Source organism: Lepisma saccharinum, chromosome 1 (genome assembly GCF_977018435.1).
Source record: "Lepisma saccharinum chromosome 1, izLepSacc3.1, whole genome shotgun sequence".
NCBI classification, from domain to species: domain Eukaryota; kingdom Metazoa; phylum Arthropoda; class Insecta; order Zygentoma; family Lepismatidae; genus Lepisma; species Lepisma saccharinum.
Window position 1 is genome coordinate 79,870,662 of NC_139229.1, and position 9,708 is coordinate 79,880,369.

The window sequence follows — 9,708 nt, forward strand, 5'->3', positions numbered from 1 at the left end:
AAATAGGCAAAAACAGCATTTCAGGGCAAATACTCGGTCTACTTATTACTAGGGAACGGATTTTAAGGTGCAGCACCTTTCAAAAAATATAGCTGTTTTCATACCGATCGTTTAGAACATGAAATCAATTAAATTGAACACACTTCGTTGCACCTTTTCGTGAGATTAACACTTTTATCCCCTTTTTAGCCCCTCTTTGATGCTTCAGCACCTGGACAGAAAAATAAATTATTTTCACTCTTCTTGAGCAGTTACATAAAATCCTATAGTCTCATTTTGTACAGCAGAACGAGAACTATATAATGGTATAGTATAATCATTGCAGCCCCAATAATTCCCAAGATAATGTAGCAAAACCCACGAGAAAACACAAACTTTAACAAAACCTATTCGGCAGAACTACAGTTCTCTATGCGGTCCGCGCGCATTATACATATACAGAAGGCGCAGAAAAAGAGCATTGAATAAAATCATTTTATCAGCACCTTTTTTTGCACCTTTTGTAAAACATATCCAGAACCTTCTATTCCCTTTCCCGACCATAATTTTGCACCTTAAAATCCTTTCCCTACTTATGACATATATTACTGCATAAAATTACAAAACAAATCTCCGAGTTCAGCCTACCAAATGTTTCTCAAAAGTTGGCGGTGCTGTATATTTCCGCTCTTCATTCAAATATATTTCAATTCCGTGGTGTACGAGCAACAATGATATACACCAACGAGTCTCAAACATTTTATATGGAAAGAAATGTGAAGAATGTTTGCCCACTTTGTCTGAGAACTCTGCCGCTAGGTGTCAGCAGCAGCCCACGTCGCACGATCGCGCACCTGGAAACGTTTTTATGAGCCTTTAACAAATGTGTGTGTGTGTGTTTGCGAGTGTGCGAGGCATAGAAGCTTCTTTTCCTTGCTCATTGTTTGTCAATTGTTTCCCCGCCTTCGTCACGCGATTGGTCACCTGAGGAATATAGGCGTGACGTGGGGCGTGACGACGTGGTCACTTTCGTGCATGCAGTCCTTTGTCAAAGTCATCGTCCTGGGTGTTTTCTCTCTCACTCTTTCTCTCTCTCTCTCTTTCTCTCCTGCATCACATCGCTTAATAATCCGCACCAACAATACATCATTTCACATCGTGGGGAAAACGTCGTTTAAAAAACACGTCCCACCGAATGGAGATAAAACAGATACAGCGCTCGACACTCGGAGAGTGCTGGAGGTGACCTCTTGTGGTTGGTTTTTAAAACTTTTACCGGCTGATATGAAAAGAACACAGCAGTGTGTGAATTAGGTTTTTTCTTAGGCTGGGAGGAGGGGTAGGGGATTGAACACTAGCTAGAATGAAAAAAAGACTCTTTACCAGTGGTTTATCCGAACACTAAAATACCCCCCCTTAAATTTTATTTGATGGCTCTAAAATATTGCACAAAAGCAGGTCCAGATTTTGGGGGGTAGGGGGGGGGCAAAGTCTCGGGCCTCAATCTGCAAAGTAGCTTCCACTGGGGTAAAATTTGCTTTGACTAAGCGAAGGCAACGAAATTGATTGATTGATTGATTGCTTTAGTTTACTTCGCTCTTCTGCCTCTTTTGGCTAATGGCGGAGATGAGTGATGGATGATAATTGATGAAAGGACACTCACAAAGATAACACCCATGTCCAGACCGGAATTCGAACCCGGGATCCTCGCTCTGTGCTAATCACTCCCTTATACGTAGGTCGGCGAAGGCAACAAAATTCTTAAAACATGAGATATTTGAAATTTAAAACTATAGCTACTAACTATCTGACATAACATTGCCTAAAAGTTATTTAGATTTAGATTTATTTTCTTTTTGTGCGAACCATAGGCTTTACGCACTACATAGTTTTGATTTTTCTACAATATTTAGTTACATTTAGTTTTCTTTTAAGCTGTCTTTTACTTTGTCCCCTATATACACATTCTTCCCCTCCCTCGACAGTTCTTCTTCCAGTCTTTCTTTCTTCTTCCTCGCCCCACTTCTCTTTTCCTGCACTCTCACCAAAAAACGCATACGTTTTACTTTACACACACTTACACTATAAAGATGGCTCGTCTGGAGCATGATCACTCATTTCGCTGCCTTCTCTAATAGCTTTCTCCCGCCGTCCTCTTACTTCTCCCAGGTATTTACCCACTTGCTGCCCCGCTTCCTTTATCTTTATTCTGTCGTCTACCACTTCTATTACCTCCCTCCCTGTTAAGTTTTTCATCCATTTGTCCCTTAGATCACGTGTAGAAGGGCAGTTCAGTAGGATATGCTTGTCCGTCTCCTCTCCCTCCCACAAAGGACATATCGTCTCCCCTGCCATGTTTCTCTTTCTTAGTTGTTTCCATCCCCCTATTCTGAACCATGCCAGCGTGCCTCTTTCATTTTTTCTCACAACCTGGATATATTTCGCTTTATTACTGATAGTGATATTACATAGGAGAGGGTGTGGGTCTCACGAGTGGGCATGAGTATATCCAGAAGGGAGACTGGAAATCCAGTGATGGGAAATTTCATTTGGTTCGTTGTGCTTTCCAAGTGGAAAGTAAAATAAATACCACTACCTAGCCGAATAATTCAAAACAAAGCTTTGGAACAATTTCGAAGTTCATTACTTGCCATCCCTGGAATGGCTGGTATTTAGAAATTTGTTTCTGGGGGGGAGGGGTCCGAACAAAGTGTCTCAATTATAATAATAATAATGTTTGAATATAAATTAATATTGTATTATTATTACATGAATAGGTAAAAAGATGGTATGAGAATAAAGATGTAACAGCGCATATTCATTTTGTAGCTTACGAGTAGTTAAGATCAGAATAATTTATATAAAAACATGTGCTTTGGCAATGAAATTAATGCCATATACATGAAGAATTGAATTTTTATTGAATAACAAAAATATTAGATGCAGTTGGAGAAAAGTAAAGTTTCTGATTAATATTTTATGCATATTATTATGAGTAGTGGTGTGCATAAATGTTCTTCCTCTCTAGCTACCTTACCCTATTTTGTGTCCTTTCCTCTTTCTTCTTCTCACTTCCCTTTCGTTCTTTCCCTCTAGCATCCTTACCCTATTTGGTCCGCTTTCCTTCTTTATTTGCATGTCCACCCTTTCTCTTCTCTCTTCTTCCTGTTCTCTTTCTATCTTTATTCCTTTCACTTTCTCTTATTTCCATCTATTTCTTTCTTTGATTCTCTGACTTTCTTTTTATCTATATCATTCTTCCTTTTCTGTCTTCTATCATCCTCTATTTTCATATCTCTTTTTATCGCATTCTCACTTCATTTCTAGTTTTACATTCTTAATACGCTTCTCTCTCCCTCCGTGTGTGTGTGTGCATCTGCAGGTTATTTGGGTGATCAGGTGAGATGCCACACCCTCCAAACACCTCCAAAATGTACAATCCCTAAATGTTTTCACAAAAAACAAATTTACAGGTCAATTCACATTTACACCCCCGTAATTACGAGTTTACGCTACCTCAGGGAGGAGCTAAAACTAATGTAGGCCACCCGATGGCGACGCTCCTACATATCAGCAACAGCTCTTCAATATAACGCGTTGGTGACAACCACTGCAATAAGTCCAAGTGAGTGCATTTTGACGCAGTTACACTGAGAGGACTTCAACAATAAATAGCACATATGAGCCTGTTTATCCCTCATCCCACCCCTAAGTTTAAGTAAACACTAAGCTCCACTTAATGCCGTACTCAATTCACCGCGAAGGATGCAATAAGGTAAAGTTGACACCCTCCCCTCGACAGGTGCTCCTTTCAAGTTCACACCATGCACCCCCTCCCCTCCCCTCCAACTCCCTCTTCCCTACAACCTCCGTAGAGTCGTGGGTTGTATTTTGTTCGCTGTTATCAGGAGATGAAGTATTTGCGCAAGGCAGCACGTTTTGTGGTTAGGAAGAGCGCAGCGTAGAACACATTATTTGGTTGTGTAATTGGTACCTACGTCTTCGATCGAGCCAGATTAGCATCTCGCACGCGTGTAAACTTCAACTTTTCCCTTGATTCAAATTCTTTTCTCGATCTTCTTCCTTACCAGGCATGCACTCCCCCCTTCCACCACTCTCCCATCGAAAGGATGTAAAATTAATGAAAAGTCCATCCAGGTAATTCCATTCTTCACGGTCCTAATACCCTTCAAGCCCTTACTGAGCTATCGTGCTTATGTCGGTCTGCATCACATCAACCTTCCAGTTCTCAGGAATGAGCCTCCACGAGTGGCAATATCGTCGCCTTGTAATCAAGGGGTCCCGGGTTCAGTTACTGTTACTTTAGAAAATAAAACGGTGACATACTTCACAGAATCTTTTCCACATTATCTATATCTTGTGTTGCACGACGGGCTGTTAATTTAAATATAATTGTAATAAATGTCATACGTGGAATAAAGAAGAAATACCTCAACAGTGGAAAGAATCCATAATTGTTCCTGTGTTTAAAAAAGGTGATAAAATGAACTGCAATAATTACCGTGGAATTTCTCTACTCTCAACAACATATAAAATATTATCTAACATTCTTTTAACAAGACTAACCCCATATGCTAATGAAATTATAGGTGATTATCAATGTGGATTTAAACGTAACAGATCAACTACAGATCAAATTTTTCACATCAGACAGACACTCGAAAAAAAGTGGGAATATAATCAAAATGTCCATCAGCTATTCATTGATTTCAAAAAAGCTTATGATTCGGTCAAAAGAGATAAATTATATAATATATTAGTCGAGTTTGGAATACCTAAGAAGCTTGTGAGTATGATAAAAGTATGCACCAGTGAAACAGAAAGTAAAATTCGTGTGGGTATTAATATGTCTGACAAATTTACAATTCATGATGGGTTAAAACAAGGAGATGCATTATCTCCATTGCTCTTTAATTTTGCCTTAGAATATGCTGTTAGGAAGGTAAACGAAACTAACGAAGGACTAAAATTAAATGGTGTGACTCACTTGTTAGCATATGCAGATGATGTAGACTTATTAGGGGATGATATAAATACAATTAAGAATAATGCTAAAATATTTTTCAAAACTGCTAAAGAGATAGGTTTGGAAGTTAACAAAGAGAAAACTAAATATATGCTTACAGGCCGAAAATGGCGAATTTTTAATAAATTGCACTGTCCAACAATGGTTTTGTTAAAAGTAAAATTTCAACGGTTCTTTATGTTTTGCCACCTGCTGATTCCGAAAATGAAGTCAGAAATTGTCAATCACCCACCATTTTTTTGTAACAATAAAAATATAATTCTGTATTATTATTGCAGCATGCAGTCCATAATTAGCTGATTGGTAGGCAATATTTCAAATATTTTTATGTCTTTGCTCCAACAATACACTTGTAACTTTATGCCATTGATGTCTGCATGAATGACAACAATTAAACTTGTTAAACAATCCAACTGAAAAAATTGACAACAATTAACTTTTCAACACAATTCTGTGATTTGACTGTTATGTCAACTTCTCATTTCAATAGCAAGTTGTCTGGAGGAAAGAAGCTTTTCTGAGTGTTCTTCAGTTCCAGTGAGTGTTTCGAAGCAAAGACAGAATCATGTCAAGAAGTTGCGTAAACGACAGGAACAATTTTTGTTATATTTGTGGTGAGTTGACCTTAAAAGCAAATAGGAGAACATTTACTCCTCATGTAAGAAAAGCTTAAGAGTGTTACTTTGACAATATGATAGACGAAAACAAGAAATGGGCCCCTGATATCTGTTGTGTGAACTGTGTAATGCTTTTGAGTGGTTGGCTGAAATTATCTCGTCATATGCCTTTTGGAGTTCCTATGATATGGCGGGAACCTAAGGATCATATAACAGACTGCTATTTTTGCTTGACAAATATATTTGGGATAAATTCGAAATCAAGGCAAACAGTGAACTATCCATCACTAGAATCAACTCGACCGGTGCCTCATGGATCTGGAGTTCCTATACCTGCTCCACCAGATCACATAAGTATAACGGAAGAAAGTGAAAGTGTTCCTAACAAATGTAGCGAATTGCATAATGATCCTGATTTTGTGAGGAGTGTTTCAACAGCTGAACCTCACTTAATAACTCAAGAGGATCTTGACGATTTAGTTCGAAATCTAGAGTCAAGTAATGGTAAAGCAGAACTGCCTGCATCGCGATTAAAAGGATGGCATTTGTTGGAGAGTGACACTAGTTACTTTTTTTCGGCAAAGATAAGGACCTTGTTTTCTGTTGTAACATCGATGGTCTATTAGAGTCACTAGGTGTTTTCCATAAAAGTGAAGAATGGCATTTGTTTTTAGACTCTTCGAAAACAAGTTTGAAAGGAGTGCTACTGCACAATTGAAATAAATATCTAAGCATTCCCGTAGCATATTCCTGGGGCATGAAGGAAAGTTATGAAAACATGAAACTGTTATTAACAAATATCCTGTACTGTAAATACTCTTGGCAGATATGTAGAGATTTAAAAGTTATTGCTATCTTCTTAGGATTGCAACTAGGTTACGCCAAATTTTGCTGTTTCCTGTGTAAATGGGACAGCAGAGATAGAAAAAATCATTATGTTACAAAGACCTGGCCGAAGAGAGAGTCACTCATCGCAGGACAGGAGAATTTTATTCATCCACCACTTGTTAGATCAGACAAAATCTTACTGCCTCCTCTCTACATAAAGCTTGGTCTGATGAAGAATTTTGTAAAAGGAATGGACCGCGAGGGTAGTGGATTTATGTTCTTCAAAGAGAGGTTTTCGCGAATTACTGAGACGAAACTAAAAGAGGTAATATTTGTTGGCCCTCAAATCAGGAAACTAATGAAAGATAATGATTTTGAAAAGAACCTAAATGAGCTGGAATTGGCTGCTTGGCAGTCTTTCAAGGAAGTTTGCATAAATTTCCTCAAACTACAAGTCAGAAAATTACAGAGAACTTGTCAGTAATTTGATTCAGAACTATCATGCTCTGGGGTGTAATATGTCTCTGAAGATACACTTTTTAGACTCCCACCTCGTTTCTTCCCGCAAAACCTTGGGACAATGAGCGACGAACATGGAGAATACTTCCACCAGGATATTGGTGAAATGGATAGGCGATACCAGGGAAAATGGACTCCAAATATGTTGGCAGATTATTGCTGGACACTAAAAAGAGATGTTCCTCAGGCAAAGTAGAGCCGAAAATCAAGTTCGAAGACATTCTAGATATGCCATTGTAAATAATATTGCATCGTATCACTATAAGGCTATATAAGATTTGTATGTACCTGATATTTTGTATGTACCCTGTTACTCAAATTTCATGGGTGATGGATAAATTCTGTAATTAGATTTGAAATCAGCACATCAAATTCAATTAGAATCACCCCCAACTTCTCTTTTAACAGACAAAAACTTCAATTTTGTTGGACAGTGTTATTATTCACAATACCATTCCGCATAATGAAGTCCAAAAAGATTTGTGTTGCAATTATTTCCATGATAGACCATTTGCTTCCACGATGGCGCAATGGTATCGTCGTCGCCTTGTAATTAAGGGGTCACGGGTTTCATATCAGATGGAGGCAGATAGTGGTTCGGATCACACTTTAAACTGTAGGTCCAGTCCCTATTAGCCTTACTGTGTATAAAGCGGATTTTAAACACCGGCTCAATCAATCAATCAATGATTTTACCCCTCTGTTGCCTGTACTATTACGAATTATTTTTAATCTGCCCTAATTGACAAAGTTTTGGAGAAACTTGCCCCAAGTATAGCAAAATGCTAATTGTTACAATTCAGGCTGCTGTTAGGGGTGTGCGATGTGCATCAGGCTCAGAACAGGGCAAAAAAGGATGCGTTTTCAAGTCAGAAAGGTGCTTTCAAAAAAGACTTACACTCTGTCCAGGAAATCTATGGAGGAAGCAGACGAAAACAAGCCTTCTGCGCAAGTAGGACTTGAGGGTTCGACCAATGAATTTGCGAGAGTGCTGCTTTTCTCTGCCAAACCGTTTTCTCCCCTTCTCTACCTTTATGCACGACCTTGCTTCACAGATTCCCAAAACAGACCCGCAACTTCTGTGAAACGTACTACCGCGAGGAGGTCAGGGGGAGACTGGAGCATGCTTCTTTATGGCCCGAGCTGGCTTTCCATTTAGATGTTCTGCATTATCAGTTTCCAAACTTGTTTCTGCTTCAGACACTGACTTCATTTCTTGTGTGGCCATAGATAGAATGAATGCGATCCTTCAAAAGAATACAATTTCCGATTATATTAAACTATTGAACATTTCATGTAAGCATAATGGCACAATCATGCTACAGAGAGTACTGATAATTTCTTATGTTTACCCACACCAACAAAATTATTACTGTTACAACTGAATTATTTTAATGGATGCGTTTTGAGAGTACCGTTATCAGCACTCGAACCGGTCAGCATTTGATCATAAATCATTCTCAACCGAATGAACCAATCAACTAATGGACAAGCAATGATAGGGAAAATGAATTATAGATGAAATTCAAACAAGTAATGCATTTTGTTATCCGCAAGTCGTTTAAGAATCGTTCTACTTGCACGGAAACATCATTTGCGTGGTGGCAGTCGATTGGAATCTTTAACAGGCTGTAGTAATTTTGTCACAGACCTCCGTGGCGGAACGGTTAGCACAACGCGGAACGAAGCCAGGGGTCCCGGGTTCAAATCCCCGCCCGGGCATGGGTGTTCTTTGTGAGTATTCCTTCACGAATTTCATCATATCACTCATCCTCATCTTCGCGATTAGCCACACCCGCACAGTGTAGAAGATGAAGAAGAATGGTAGGACAAGAATAAGGAAGAAGTATGTACGGAATAAAAACAGGAGTGGATCAAGAAGAAAATAGAGGTAATAATAGGAAGAAGTAGAAGATGAATGTAAGTTGAGAATTAACAGAACAAGAAAGAAGAATCCAAACTCACATTATGCAATAATTAGAAGAATTATACACATGTATACTATATTTACAGTTATAAGATCTAAACGTCAGAACAATCCTAATCCTAATTATAATCCTAATTTCTTAATACGAGGGTTGGGGCATAAGTCGTGGCACCTATTTTTTTTTTTCGCCGGAATGAGAGATCAGCACGAAAATCCGAAATATACGAATGTATGAACAATGGAAATTATGTGTGACAGGTGTAGGATAGGGAAGAGAGCAAAACATCCTTAAAGATATAATCGTGCCACATGTGTTTAGAAATCAGAAGCATACAAGCTTTACATGAACAAAAGAGGCGCATACTACTGTAGGATACTATATTCCCCACTGTTTCCACCAGCTTCCTGTGGTATTTTCAGGCATTTCTCCCCAGAAGGACGACTATTTTGATACACGAACGTTGTTCACGACGTGGCACATCAGTTGACTCAACAGTGAATTATCACCGGCCCTTGTACGATAACCGTTCGTCACACTGCCATCTAGTGACGTATTCACATACTACATGTGCCACGTTCTCCGGGACATAGGCTCATATTGTGGGACTACAGTTTAACTTTGAGAAAGAATATAGTTGCTATGACTTATACATCAACCCTCGTATTATTGTGTCTTTTAATATGTATATTTTGAATCATTTGTGAAATTGATATTTATTATATGAATTATTAATACATATATAGTTGAAGTGCAGTACATCCAAAAGAATGCAAATGGAAACATGAAGAGA